General features: G+C 39.8%; 1 protein-coding gene across 5 annotated transcripts in view; it reads left to right on the plus strand.

Annotated features, from left to right (window-relative positions):
• Positions 1 to 15,631, plus strand: part of Zfand6 (zinc finger, AN1-type domain 6) — a 71,831-nt gene that overhangs the window by 36,535 nt on the left and 19,665 nt on the right. For 2 of the 5 annotated variants that reach the window (XM_005410392.2, XM_005410390.2), the window contains exon 3: positions 15,354 to 15,558. The exons of the other annotated variants lie outside the window; for them this stretch is intronic. The gene's annotated coding sequence lies outside the window, so the exon portion shown is untranslated. The remainder of the gene's footprint in view (positions 1 to 15,353; positions 15,559 to 15,631) is intronic. 5 annotated transcript variants of the gene reach the window in all.

A 15,631-nucleotide genomic window follows, 5' to 3' on the forward strand; every position in this document is an offset into this window, starting at 1 on the left:
AACTTAATGAGGCCCTGTCTCAGAATTTAAAACAAAGGGACTGGGGATATAGATTAGTGGTAGAGTGTTTGGGAGGCCCTAGGTTCAAGCCCCAATATCCCCTCACCCCTCCACCGAAAGAAACAATGTGTGTTGGCAAGGATGCTACCTCTCTTATATAGTGTCGGTGAGACCTAAATGAGATAATCCATAAAAAGTGCTAGTTTAGGGCCCCATAATAATGGTGAATTTATACTTTCTGTGAGTGTTTACTAGTACATATCTAATTGTGTAGTTACCTGGTTGGATTTTTTAACTTAGGGAAAAAGCTTTAGACAACTTTATGGAGTGAGTTTTGGTGACTTGTAGATATTCAGAGCATCTCAGCTGTGAGGTGGAGCAGCTGCCTCATTGGTCCAGTGGCCGTTATGTTCTCAGGTGTTCTGGCAGTATCTACCCTGTCTCACATTGGCTTACTGTTAATTCATAGGGTTTGATTTCAGTCAGGGACTTACAGTGTTCAAATTTTTAACCACTTCAATTCCAGTGAAATTTTTGTCAGAAAGCTGATATATAAAAATACCAGAAAGACTGCTTACTTTGGCCGCACATATACTAAAAAATACCAGAAAGGAACTATAGCATTTGAAAAAGAGATTTTGGCCCAACCTACCTGATGATTTTCTTTCTCCTTACTCCTTCCCCTCTACCTCAGCAATCCTTGATAGAATAAAAGCACTTAGGAGAAATAAACTTTATGAAGGGTCACCACTGATGAATGTGAATAAGTCTGTATATATCCTCAGATGCCTTAATATTGTCTTTTAAAACTGTTTCTTTTTAGGCTGTTAGCTGAAGTTGTTGGAAACTATTGTTTTGTTTGGAAAAGTAGAGCCAAAAAACAATCCTGGAAACTTTGGATTTTACTTCACAGATGTTGTTGACCACTCATATTATATTTTACTTAAAGACTGTAAATTTAATGCTCTTATGTTATCTGGATCAAGATATAATTGTACTTCTCCTGAGAGATTAGTTTTGCTTTTCTATAAAATATTGTGCCTCTTAACAAGTAGTATACTCCTTTGAATTAGTGGCTAGGAGGAAGAAAGTCAACTGCATAGCTTGTACTGATAACTAGCAAATAGGCCCTTATGGCCATATTGCACTTCCATAATTGACGATATTTCTGACTACTTAATTTTTCCTACCATTTTCCCTTGGATTACCGTTTCACCTCCTTTAATGCTCTTGTCCAGTGTGCATTTTTAAAGTCACCTTAAATGGCTTTTAGAGCATACACATTATATTTAAAAAGAACAATGTCATGAAGAGCACTTGTTAAACCCTCCTTCCCATTGCTGGCTGATTATAGGCTGAGGGTGTAGCTCAGGCGGCGTAAGCACTTCTCTGGCAAGCCTGAGGTCATGAATTTGATTCCCGGTACAAAAAAAAAAAAGGTATATTACCATTGCTTGCTGACTTAAATTTAGACTCTTTAGCATGATACTAAGCTTATATCATGTAGCTTTCCTCTCCTCTTTCTTCTTCTTTTTTTGAGACAAGGTCAAAACTTGTCTACTACTACGTAGTCCAGCCTATCCTCAAACTCTACCTCACAATCCTCCAGTCTCAGCTCTCAAGTGCTGACATTCTAATTGTGTACTGCCATGCCTGGCTCTTAATCTCTTCTAGGATTCTTTCCCACCATTGTATATTCCAAACACACAGAATTCTCTCTGTGGTAAACGATATGGTCACCACTTGTTAACAACAAGGATATATTCTGAGATGAGCTGCTGGGTGACGTTATCATTGGGCACACAGAGTGTACTCAACATGAACTAGGCAGCTCTGATTTCAGACAGTACAGTCTTATGGGATGTCTGTCATACATGGGGTTGGTTACTTGAGCAGAACATCATTGTGTGATGTTTGGGTGCGGGTGGGTGTAGAAGGATAATTTTGCAGTTTTAACTCCTGAGTGTAAGCATTTAGAATCATCTTTGGCAGATAGCTAGAATAATTGGTACATCATTTGTAAATGTTGGAGAAGGGGATGCTAGAAATCATTTCCTGACACTTCTAATCATGACATCACTGACATCTCAGGTAGAAGTGAGGCATTTTCAGAGAAAGAATGCCAGTGTGGCAAGAAGGTCTTTCATGTACCTGCCCTTGGTGAGCCATGGATAAATACGGAGTCTTGGGTTTGTGACTGCAGCTGCTGTGACACCTGACAGATGGCAGTTCTCCCCCTCATCATAAACTGCATGTATTTGGCTTAAAAAAGCTGTCCAGTTCTGAACTGTGCTGTTGCTATTAATGTTTTATGATTTCACAATCATTGTCCTGTTTGATCTTCCTCAGAGGCTTGTGAGTCAATTGAGGAACTTGAGGCTGAGCATTTATTTAAGCTGGAAGTAGCAACATCAGAACCAGCTTTAGAATTAAATCGGTCCATTATTCTACTCACTGTGGCCTATTACGTATCAAGTTGCCCTATGTATGTAACAGTGTAATGACTCATAGCTGTGCCTCTTTTCAAAATACGTTTCTCATCTCACCTGGTTATTAGTGGGGTGTTCGTTTGTTTGTTTTGTTAATGCTACCGAAGTTGAACCTAGGACCTTCACACAGAGTTATATCCCCAGCAAACACCGCCACCATCTGTTTTGAGCCGGATCTCACCAAGTTGCCCAGGCAAGAATTGAATTTGTGATCATCCTGCCTCAGCCTCCCAAAGTACAGGGAATACATACGTGCACCATCACACCTGACTCTGGATTGATTGATTTATTTTGTGTGTGCGTGCATGCGTGCTCAGGCTTGAACCTTCTGCTACCACCACCCCCACTTTTTTTTTTAATTTGGAGACAGGATTGTACTAAATTCCTAAGTTGCCCAGCTGGGCTAGAATTTGTGATCCTCCTGCCTCAGCCTTCCAGAGTGCTGGGGTTACAGGCATGTGTCGCCATGGCTGTAGCTTTTAGCTAAAAGATGAATCACCATCTGGGATATATTGCCATCATTTTTTAATACTTCTGTGAAGTTAAAGTGGTGTATTTCAAACCTTGGTGGGTTTGGTGCTTCTTATATTTAGGGTTTTTATTTTTGTGGCTGCTTGTGATTTTGGAGTTGGATGCAATGTCTGCAGATATGTGAAAGTCATTGTTTTTTGTTTTTGAGGTGGGATTGGACCCAGGGCCTTGGCAAGCTAAACATGTATTCTACTGCTGAACTACACCCCTATCTCCTACATTGATCATTGAGAGCAGAAGCATGATTCATACACCTGTGTCTTCTGTAGGACCTCATGGAGCAATAAGCACCACAAATAAAGGGGGGACATCCTCAAACAAAGAGCAATGACAAAGGAAATCATTAATTTATTTATCCATTTGAGTACTTCTATATGCTTGTTATTGATCCTAGAGCAGGAATTGTCAGACCTGTGGCCCACTAAGCCGTCCATTTTAGTCGGTTATAGACGTTCTGCTAGAACACACCTGCCTTCTTTCACTGACATATCATCTACTTTTTCATTACCAAGGTGAAGTTGAGTTATTGTGACAGTATATAGAGACCAGAAACTTAAAATGTGTATACTCTGGTGCTTTAGAGGCAATTTTTGCTGACCCTAACCTAGGGTGCTGTGACTATAACTCTGGAAAAAAAAATTGTTCTCTGTGTTTCATTTGGATTTTCTCTTTTCTGTTGTAGTCTCTCTATCCCTACAGAGTTATCTGCTCACTATTCATGTTCACACCATGTGGAAGGATGACTTGATCTTATAAAGACCTGATGATTCTTTACCTCTGAATTTGTTTAGGCATCTGTTTTCTCCGTAGGCCTTTGCTCAGGAATGAGAGACTAAGTAGCTGTAAGAGTTGGTTCTGTCCAAAGATAAACTTCAATTCTGGTAGATGGATAGGAAGCTAGAATGAAGAAAGCTTTCCTCTGGGGTATCAGAGTCCTAGAATGGGCCAAAGAAGAGTGCAGTGAAGTATAATCAGTATGGAGATTTAATAAAATTAATAATTTTGTTTCATCAGGTGTCTTGGTTACTTTTCTCTTGTTGCTGGGGCAAAGTACTTGACACCAAAAATGAAGGAAGGAAAGGTTTATTTCGCTTACAGTTTGTGGAGGTTTCAGTCCATACTTGGCAGGTTACAAGGCAGAGTGGCACATGGCGGAGGGCTACAGCTCATGGCGGCAGAACACAGCAAAAGCAACAAGCACTAAAAGGGAGGAATGGCCTCAAGCAGCCTCTTCCCCTCCCTTACATATGCAAACTATCTACCCCAGGGCGGGTGTAGCTCTCACACCCATAATCAATCAAACTCTAAAAGCCTGCCCCATGACCACATGAGGTTTTGGGGGGACACCCAGACACAAACCATAACATCAGGAATATTCCTAAATGAAACTACCCCCCCCCTTTTGAGAGAGAGTTTGTTGCTAAAGAAGATGACTAGTAGTACAGTTTAATGCCACTGCCTTGATTCATCTAAGGCCGTTTTACTTTCTTGCATTTATACTGCCAATGCAAATGTCAAACAATTATGCAAAGGGTGAATAACAAGTTCTTGGTATTATAAAAATAGTTTTGACCTCCTGATCTCTGAAAGGATTTTAGGAATTTCACGAATCCACAGATATGTTTTGGACACATCTGATTTAGGGGTTAAACTATAGCCAGATGCTATGGATCGAATGCTAGCTCCTCCACTTGTTCCTGTGTGACCTTCAGCAGTTTACTTCACCTCTCCATGCCTCAGTTTCTCACCTGTGAAATGACAATACTGATGGTGCCAACTTCACAGGATCATTATGAGGATAAAAGCAGTTGGTATTTATAAAATACTTACACCAATGCTTGGCACATAAAACATTACATAGATACTGTTAAATCAATAGTAAAGCCAGTCATTTATATAAAGTGTATTGCGTAAGTTTCAGGAGAACATGAAGAGATTTAAATTTTGAGAAAGACAACATTAAATGGAAGGAATTAGGGAGAGACAGTCATTTACAAATGTTGGACATTAAGTTGGAGATTGTGTTAGGAAGAGAAGAGATTTCTTAGAAGGGTTTGGGCAGAAAGTGAAGCCCAGAGAGACTGCATGGCTGAATAGGTGCATGAAAACCCTGCCTGTGTGGCTTATACCTTGGAAGGTCAAAGAGGAGGAAATACAGACCTTTTTTTTTGTTGTTTTGTTTTGTTTTGTTTTGTTTTGTTTTGTTTTTCTCCGGTACCGGGAACCGAACTCACGACCTTGCGCTTGCCAGGCAGGCGCTTTTGCCACTGAGCTAAATCCCCAGCCCCGGAAATACAGACTTAACCCATGTGGATCTGGTGGGTTGCAGATCTTATTTTATGTTAGTTTTGTTTTTTTTTAGAAGAAAAGTTTAACATCCGTGAGTGTGGGAGCTAGTGGGGAATTCTGTAGAAAAGAATATTGGATGGCCTCGAGCAGGTAAAAGCTATGTCATTTCTTTAAGGTAAGTGATACAGGACCAGTGTTGGTTTTCAGGACATGAAATGGACAAAAACTTAATTTTTATTTGGAACATGCTAAATTAGGCAAATTTCAAAAATGAACCCCTTCTTAGGTAGACTGAGTTACAAAAGATCCCCAAAACTGTGGTGCATGAGGCTAGGTGTCTTTGTCAAGGTACAAACTGTATAATCATATGTTGCAAACCCTGGTGGAAGACCACAATCTCTCCACAAACAGCAAATTCAGTTTCTTTAAATGGGAACTGTGTACTTTCTTGCTTTGGAATAAATACCTGGCTACTAGGCATAGGATACTGGCAAGGTGGCAGGGTAGTATCATGATTCAACAAATCATGAAAGTCTACCATTTGCCAAGTGTTATTTTATGCATCAGTGAAAAAAATGAGGAACATCCCTGCTATTATGGAAGTAGTACTTTAAAGGGAAGACAGACAAAATAAGTGTAGTTTAATAGTAAATTAAGACTGTAATAAAGGCACTGATGAAAGTAGCACTGGGAAGGATTATAAAGCATGCTAGGGACAATTTTAACTAGGATGATAAGGGAGGGCTCCCTAAAAAGGTGACATTTGATCAAAGATGCGTAAGGGAGGTGAGGGAGAGTGGTCACAAAGGTTTGGGAGAGTAGAGGGACAGTGAGTAGAAAGGCTTTGAGACAGAAGTGGACCTGGCAGGCCTGGCAGTGTGTCCGATAGGGAGGACTACAAGAGGAGGTCAAGCAACAGGACACCAGATCACAAGAGCCCTGAAGTCATGGCAAGGAGTTGGATTTTGCTCCTTGTATATTGGGAAACCAGTGGAGGATTTTGACTAAGCAACCAGTGTGATTTCATTTAGGTCAGCCGGGATCACTGGTCGCTTCATTGAAAACAGACCGTCAGAGGGCAAGAACAGAAGCAGAGACATACGTACCAGTAATTGCGTTAGTTATTAGTTACTACATAACATTATGCCAAGATCTGGTGGCATTTTTGTATGTTTCAGAACATGCTTACTTAGTAATACTATTTGTGGGGTTGAACCCAGGGCCTCACACATGCCAGGCAAAGCCTCTCCCTCTAAGCTATAGCCCCAGCCCTGTTAAATTGTTTAAAATGTTACTTAACACTCATCATCTCACCTAGTTTCTTTCAGGAAAGCAGATGTGGCTTAGGTATATGGTCTTGGTTCAGGGTCTCTCGTGAAGTTGCAGTGTGGATGTCGGCCAGGGCTGTATCACCCAAGGAAGGACTTGACTAGGTCTGAAAGATCTGCTTCCAGGTTTCCTCACAGCTATGGCCAGAGGCCTCCCTGTTTGTTTACCTTATGACCTTAAGACGTGGCAACCAGCTTTCCCAGAATGAGTTACCAAGAAGAGAAGGTAAAGCAGAACCATGTTGTCTCTTACGACCTAGACTTGGAAGTGACAGACTAACCCATCCATGGCTTTCTGCTGAGCTCCCAAACCAACATTCCTGCCCTACAGAGGAGCCTGCCCAGGGCCTGAGTGCCGGGAGGCACAGAGAATCCTGGAGGAACACATTGGAGGTTGGCAGCAAGCAAACAGAAAGTGAGATTTAAAAATAAGACACCACTTATAGTAGGTTTTAAATGAATAAATATCTGGGGATAATAAGAGATATGCAAGACCTCTTCATTGAGTATTATAAATCAACATTACTGGGAACCTAAAGAAACCCTAAATAAGTTGAAGTGTATACAGTGTGTATTCCAGTGTAGATTCAACACAATTTTAAATCATTGTACTACTTACTAGTTAAAAATCTATGAATCTAAAATCCATATGAAAATGCAAAAAGACAGGAATAAAAATAACTAACGAAATATGAGGAAGAATATCCAAATCTGGTGCCAGTTATCCTTAGTTGAAAAAATTCATTTCCTAATAATTGATTATGATATTCCTAAGGATATTAAACTACAACAGTTTAAAACAGGGTAGACAGACAGGTCATTGGAATAGGATTGAGAGCTATAGATATACACTGGACATGTGGAGAAAGATGAGAGTATGTTGTATGTCGTAGGTAATGTTTTGGGGTTAATTAGATATCCATATGGGAAGAACTTAACACCTAGCTCATTCCACCTAAGAAATCAGCTTTAGCCAGGCATGGTGGCATATGCCTGTATTCTCAGCTACTCAGGAGCCTGCAGCAGGAGGATCACAAGTTCCAGGCTCAACCTGGGCAGTGTAGCTAGACCCTGTCTCAGAATAAAAATAAAAAAGTCTGGGAATGTTTTCATGATCTTGGAACAGGCAAAAGTGTATTAAATAACATCCAAAGGCACTAACTATAAAAAGAAACACTTTTAAAAATTTATTTATTTATTTTATTTATTTAGTCTTTTTGAGACAGGGTCCGCTATGCAGTTCAGGCTGGCCTTGAGCTCACTTTGTAGCCCAGGCTGGTCTCAGACTTGCAACAATCCACCTGTCTCGGCCTCCTAAGTGCTGGGATTACAGGCGTGTGCCACCACACCCAGCTAAAAATTTAAATTTAGATGAATTTTGATCTAGGACACCATTAAAAACAGAAGACCGGCCACAGAGTGGAAGACATAACAACAAAATGCAGTCAAACAACACATGCACAAAAACTTTAAACTGGCACTTAGGAAAAGAGGACATCTGAATGCTCAATAAGTTATATTAGTTTTAATGGCAGTGAAAATTCAAAGGTGTCCACGGCATACCCACAAGAATATTTAGAATAGAAAGGCGGGTGTATTAATTTCTTAGGGCTTCCATAACAAATTAATACAAACGGGGTGTCTAAAATACAAAGAAATTATTCTGTCTTGATTTTGGAGTCCAGAAGTAAGAAATCAAGGTGTTACTCTGTGACTTACCTCACAGGCACACTGTGCCTCTTCCAAGGGCACACCTCATCTAGGGGTGAGACCCTCCTTTTGCTGTATGAAGAAATACTTACAAGCTCTAGAGAGCAGGTCTTGAACGTGTCATTGGGCCCTTTATTCAGCTCAGCACAGCAGACAACACAAAGTATTGGTGACATGAGAAGTAACCCAATGCTCATACATTGCCAGGAGAGTGTACATTTGTGTACTTACTTTGGGAAACTGGCAGCCTGACTTACAGACATTTGCGTTGCGAACTTTCACAGGTGTACGGTGTGAGACTCACTTCATTGGAGTACAAACTTCATTGGACTCCAACTTACACACTTGCTCCCAGAACGGAACTCATTCATAAGAAGTCAGGGACTCACGTATCTGCTAAAGATGATATCCATTTACCCTGTGACCTGACAGTTCACTCCTCAGTGTGTATGTCTGTCAGAATACACATGTAACTACAATCTGTATGTATATCAGTCAAAATAGACCCAAATGTTGTTTATAACTGCAGTAATGTATTTGTAGTAGCACTACTCTAAAAAGCTCCAAAATCCCTGTCAGCACTAGAATGGATACTGTTTTCCTTATATTGAAATGTACTGTTGGGCTGATGAGAATGAATAAACTTCAATTAGATACAACAGCATGATGGATCTCACAGACAGTCTGAGAGAACCCAGTCACAATATGTGTATACCCTGTGTCAGTGGTGGTGAGCCTTTTAGAGCTTTCAGTGATACGTAGGTTTGCCACCACTACTCCATTTACGGAAATCCAAGAACAGGAAACGCTACTAAGTACAGTGCCCTTTTTGATGAGACTTCAGCCAACCAAAGGAAACTTTCCCTGTAACAATAACTGGGAAGGTTAGGTTTGTATTTCCTGGAATTTACTTCAGGGTCTTTATAGAGCTGGTTTGTTGGTAGTGATGTCTTAATTATTTGCAAGGAAAGCATATGTAGCTCCCCTCCCCCATAGACGTTAGGCTTTTCTCTCTTTTGGCCCAAGCAACAGCAGCAAGAAAGCCTGACACAGGGAACTCCTGAGCTTGCTCAGTGCAGCAGGGCCTCTAATCCAGAGCCCTGTTCTTTTACCAGAATGAGTGGTCTTCCTCCCAGGTGCTTTCTATCATCATACTTCCTGATCTGTTTGCCGTATAAACTTCCTTGTATTTTTGTGATCTCTGCAAAGAAACTGTCACATGAGCAAAGTGTATGTCTCTCCTCCCCGTAATGTATACTGCTCACAGGGTAGTTGCAGACCCTCACGCGTAGAACTCTGAGAAGTCACTGCCACCAGGAAGTAGAAATTTCACACATCTGTGTCAGCTTGGGTATTCCTCTTTGTGTCAGTTGCTGTCACTAAGATTTATTATAAATTGTACTTTGCTGTCTTTTAGGGTCTCCATTTCATACAGTCCCAAAGAGAATTAGCCAATTCTGAGTGTTTAGTTTTCCAGTGATTAAAAAAAGGGCAAAGGGAGGAAGAGCTTTTCTTATCACTTTGGGTTGCAGTACTAGCTCAGAGTTTAATTTGCATTCTTATATGATTCACTGTTCTGTATGTGTGTGTGTGTCTGTCTGTCTTTGAGACAGGGTCTCGCTGTGCAGTTCAGGCTGGGCTCAAGCTCACTTTGTAGCCTGACTGGTGTCAAACTTGAAACGATCCTCCTACCTCAGCCTCCCTAGTGCTGGGATTACAGGCAGGCACCACCATGTCTGGCTCATAAGTCATTCTATGGGTAATTTGTCCTTCTCTTGAAATTAATAGTAAAATAAGTAAGAAGACAGAGCTGTTAATGTAGGGATTAAAAGTCAGATTAAGCACTTGAGAGGCTGAGTCAGCAGGATCGTTGCGAGTTCAAGGCCAACCTGGGCTACAAAGTGAGCTCAAGGCCAGTCTGAACTTCATAGCGAGACCCTGTCTCAAAAAGACTCCCCGCCACCCCCAAAAAAACAAACCTCAGATTAATCAAGTAACCAGTAGTAAAAGTGGGTGGAGTGTATAGGCCACACTTAATAGGGCCCTAGCTGGTGAATGTTAATTTTGAGAATAGAATTTTTCAGGTCTTTGATTTTCAAGAAAATCTAGAAATCTTTAATTTTTATGTGACATTCCCCAATTGTTGAATGCTAACAACTAATTTAAAATATAATATGTGCTGGCCAGTCAGACATGACTGAGTCAGATTTCATCCAGGCTGATCAGTTCATAACTTCAGACTCATTATAAATTACGCTCCCTATCTGTTCCCTTTAGGAGGAGAAGAAAAGCAATAAAGTGTAAAAAATAGATAGGCATTTTATAACTGCCTTAGGCTCCTAGGCATTCTTGCTGAATAACTGTTTGTGAAAACAGTGTGAAAGTTTTCCTCAGTCTGGTTTCTCCCCTTTTCAAAGGAAAGTAATCATTTTCCCCCTAACATGAATACTTACCCAGTAAGATGTATTGTAGAAATTCATATTAGGAATAAAGCAGATTTGAAGAAGGAACTGAAGTTTAGCTAGGAAATGAGTTGTGTGTGTACAAGGCCTTCAGCTCATAGGAAAAGTGCCCCCAAAGAGGGTACAGCCAGCTTCTTTCTGATTTCTGTAAACAGATCAAATTGTTAAAGGCAGAGTACAAAGAGCATTTATATGAGCTAGAATTGTGTTTCTAGGAATGAGTGTGGTTTGGAAGGGAGCAAAGGGCCTTTGCTTTCAGGCAGAGCTGAGTTAAGAGCAGTTACTGAGCTTCTGCTGTGTGCCAGCCTCTGTCTAGATGCTTTGTGTATGCGTTGTTTAATCTGGTGAAGTAGAGGATGTTAGTGCCCTCTTAGGATGTTGAGGCCAGGGTGGCTTAGAACTTGTTCAGGCTCTTTCAGGTAATAAAATGCCAAAGCGAGCCAGACATGGTGGCACATGCCTGGTGTGCTGAGAGAGAAGGATCCAAATTCAAGGGAGTTCGGGTAATTTAATGGGACCCCGTCTGAAAATAAAAAATGAACAGCAGTTGGGTGTAGCTCAGTGGTAGAGCACCCCTAGATTCAATCCCCAGTACTGCAAAACAAACCAACAAAAATGACAAAGCTGGGATTTGAATTGCTGCGAGCCTAAGTCCAAGGAGTCTCTTTTCACACAGCATACTTTTCAAGGAAATTTAGTCTGGTTGGGGAAATTATGGACAGCATGAATTCTAGGTTGAGAACTCTTCTCTGGGGACAGTTGCACAATCACTGAAACAGAACTGGGTGCTTCAGAAGAACTGAAGTAAATGGACTGGGAGGAGAAGCAGTAAATCTGCAAGAAAAACTTTAAATAATACTTATGTCATTGCACAAGGCCCTGCTGCAGCCCCTAGCACAAAAACAGCAACAAAAATCCCCCAGGTATGAAAGGATGAGAAGCACAATTGGAATGAAAAGTAAAAGAACGTGAGATATTTCAGATGAAAAATTATTGGAACTTAGTGACAACTCCAGGAAATGAAGCAAAGGGAGATAATGCATTTGCCATTATAATTTGCCATTATAATTGAGTCTGTGTTCCATACATTCATTGCTGCTCCTCATCAAAATTTTAATAGTAATAAATTTTCTTTGCAGTCATAAAATATTTAATCTTGAATTCTTTCCTTAGGTAAAAAGACATAAAGAAAAAAACATTTTCTCAAGAGCAGTTACAGCTAATTAAAGCTAAATAATATCTGAAGATTGAACAAATGAATGAATTTTAAATCTTAAAATAATAATTCATGAATGCTCACAGAATTGTAGGTTTATGGAGATATATGATGGACTTGAACAGTCATTCTCTTTCTTTTTAAGATAAATAAAAGTACTTAGCTGCTTACTAGATATGTGACCTTGGGACCAGTTACTCTCAGTGTCATTTTCCTCGTTTTTTAAAACAAGGATATCAGTAGTGCCAATACGGAAGGTTCCTGGAAGGATTAAATGATATATAAATAAAACAATAAAAATAGTGCCTGCCCCATAGTAAACTCTGGAAAACTATTAAGTATTGTCTGGGGAGCCTGAGGGACTAATGTGTGATGGGTTTATGAATCAAAACTCATGTTTTATGAATTCTCTTCATAAACTTATTAATACCATCCTTATTGATTTTGTATATATGTCTAGTAGTGTGTTCCTATTCTTTCCTTGGATTTTAGCTTCAGAATCCCACAGGACAGCAATTAATTGTTCTGCCTCCTTCTCATTCCCATTTTCCTCCATGATCATTTGGACACCTGACTGATGTGCTCAGTACCTTGTTCACCCCCCAGAAAGGTGGCGTAGTAAGCCGGGGGAAGCAGGACTTCCAGCTTGTCTGTGGCCACCCACTGGGGCCAGCGCACACTCGGGTAAACTCAGAACGCTGATGGTCTTTGGCCTTTCTAAATCTTCACACAGAGGTACATTTTGTGTCTTGAAGATGAGTAAATAAGGTTGATTGTTTTTTAGTTTTCTATGAACTCCATACCTCTTGAGTTATGAAAATCAGTTAATTTTCTGCTGTACAAGAAAGTTTGGCTGGGGGAAACTGCTCTTGTTAACATGTTTTTGAATTTTAATCTCTCTCCTTTGAAGTAAGTATGGTATTTTTTATCTGTAGCTACTTACTGTACTTGAGTTTTTATACAAGTAGAATATTTATCATGTCTGGGTGTTTTATGGTTGCTCGCCATAATACTGAAAGATTATCAGTATCAGCAGGAAGCTTCCTTTAATTCCTATCTTACAGTATTCTAATGTTAATAATAGGTAGCCCAGTATAGTTGATGGTTTAGACTCGTGTTTGCTAATCTTCTTTCTGTATTACAAGTCACCCCAAGGAGCCTTTTTAAGCAATTTTTTTCTAACTAGTCCCCACCTCTATAAAAGTTTAAATCCATAGATAATACTATATATCTATGCATATGTTGTAGGTATTTCTGGTTTTATACATAAAGGGCCAGGGACTTTTAGTGCTTCCCCTCTTCAAAGAATCAATGTTTGCCTCTTGGAGGTGCCACTGCCTGTGTTGAGAATGCACATTTTGCAGCAGAGTTTTCAAACTCTTTAGTTCCAGGATCTTATGTTCTCTAAAATTAGTGAATACCAGGAAGCGCTTTTGTTTACAAGGATTACGTCTAGTGCAACTTATTATATTACAAATGAAGCTATAAGAAAAAATTACTTACTAATTAGTTTTAAAAGGTTTTAAGAAAAATATATTCCCCCTCTCATATACATACACTCTCTTTAGTGATGAGTAGCATTGTTAACACATTTCCGCCAATCATCTTAAGGTCAGGTTTAATAGCAGGATTCTCATACTAGCTTCTGTTCTTTTATGGGTTTTAGAAAGAATCTGGAGCTGGGGATGTAGTTCAGGGATGGAGCACTTGCCTAGCATTCTTGAGACCCAAAGTTCAGATGCCAGCACTGCTCAAGAAAATCTAGGCTCGACTAAAACTAGTCAAATGCTAGACCACTGAGCACTAATTGCTTTTTAGTGCCTCACCCCTGACCCACTATCTCTTCAGTGTAATTTCCATACGTAAACCACTGGGGCTGTCTGTGGGAGGAAAGGTAAGAAGAAAAAGCCGGGTGTGGTGGCACAAGCCTGTAATCCCAGCACTCAGGAGGCTGAGGCAGGAAGATCCTTGCAAGTTCAGGACCAGCCGGGGCTACAAAGTGAGCTCAAGCCCAGCCTGAACTGCTAGCAACACCCTGTCTCAAAAAGACCTTGACTCCCATATTAGAAATGTTGACATCCCAAAATAAAAGGTAATACTTCCCTTAGAAATGTTCCATTTTGCTGGATTGGTTCTGTAATACACTGTGTTGGACCTAACCACCATATGCTTGTGTAAGAAATTCTTACCCAAGCACTTGACCTAAATCTTAAAAAGTTGGATGCTGTTTTTCCTAAACCTTAAAATAATTTGAGGGCCAGGGATATAGCTCAGTGGCACAGCACCTGCCAAGCAAGAGCAAGGTCATGAGTGTGATTCCCGATACCAAAAAAACAGTAATTTGAAACTCCTGTTTTGACAGTGATGGAGGGTATTTGTGCTATGGAAATTTGAACCTTTATGTTTATAAATTGATACTTTTGAAAAACCGTGACTATGCTTAAAAATAGAATGCATAAATAAAATGTTTTCCTTGCCTAATCAAATTAAAACAAAAAAAAGAAAATCTAGGCTCATACATAATTGGAAAAGGAAAGAATTATCTTAACAGTGTTTTCAGATAATAGAAGTGGTTGTACCAGTTGATTGTTTCTTAAATTATCCTTTTTTTTTTTGGTCTTATCATCAGTAACACTCATTGGTCTTTCACTTTGAATAGATCTTTTGTTCATGAATAATTTTGTAGTTTCCTACATTGGGTACTTAGAAGATAATAGTTTACTGACTTGTGAAGATCTTTCAAATGTTGATTCAATACGAGCTAATCACATTTCATTAATACCGCCACCAGTCTCACCAAAAACACTCCACTGTTGGACATCATTACCCTTTTTTCTTCTTTCAGTGCTTGAATGTTTGTCCTTGGTGGTGAATGCTTTTAGTTGCTTGGATTATCAGATTCACTTTGTTCATTTTCAAGAAAATGTCTGCCATACATTTCAGTAGAGAAAATTAGACCATCAGTTATTCTTTCAAATGAAAGTATCCCGTGAAAAAGATAATTCAGCCAGCTCATAGTTTCAACAGCTGCCCAGGCAGTTTTCCTTTAGACAGTTGTTACTTCTCTCTGTGTAGCAGGAGTGCCTCATACATGATTCCCAGTTAGTCACAGGACAAGATTTAATAAAATTAATGCTTTTCACCATAAGAACATGATGAGCACAGCTACCAGTAGTGTTTGATGCCATTACCTTTGTGTGGCTCTCTGTTAAGGCACCAGCTGTTTTATCCACTACTTTTTATACCACTATTGCTTATGTCAGTATGATTTAAAAAAAAAGGCAAACAACTTGTTAGTGTATTCTGAAACTAGTTTTGACCTCCATAGGGGTTCCTGGACCACACTTTGAGAACTGCTGGTTTAGATCGTGGACTTTGCTGTAGCCAGACTACCTGGACCAAATCCCAGCTCCATCACTTATTAATTAGCTTCATGACAGTAAGCAGTTACCCTGATAACACAGCCAGACAAACATTCTAAGAAGAAAGCTACAGACCAATATTCCTCAAGACCATAGGCCAAAAAAGAAAAGGTATTTGAAACAAGCTTTGCTGTACCATCATCACCTTTTAATTTGCTGTGTGTATTTATAAGACTTCGTTCTG

The sequence above is a fragment of the Chinchilla lanigera genome, unplaced genomic scaffold (genome assembly GCF_000276665.1).
Source record: "Chinchilla lanigera isolate Chin_1 unplaced genomic scaffold, ChiLan1.0 scaffold00132, whole genome shotgun sequence".
NCBI classification, from domain to species: domain Eukaryota; kingdom Metazoa; phylum Chordata; class Mammalia; order Rodentia; family Chinchillidae; genus Chinchilla; species Chinchilla lanigera.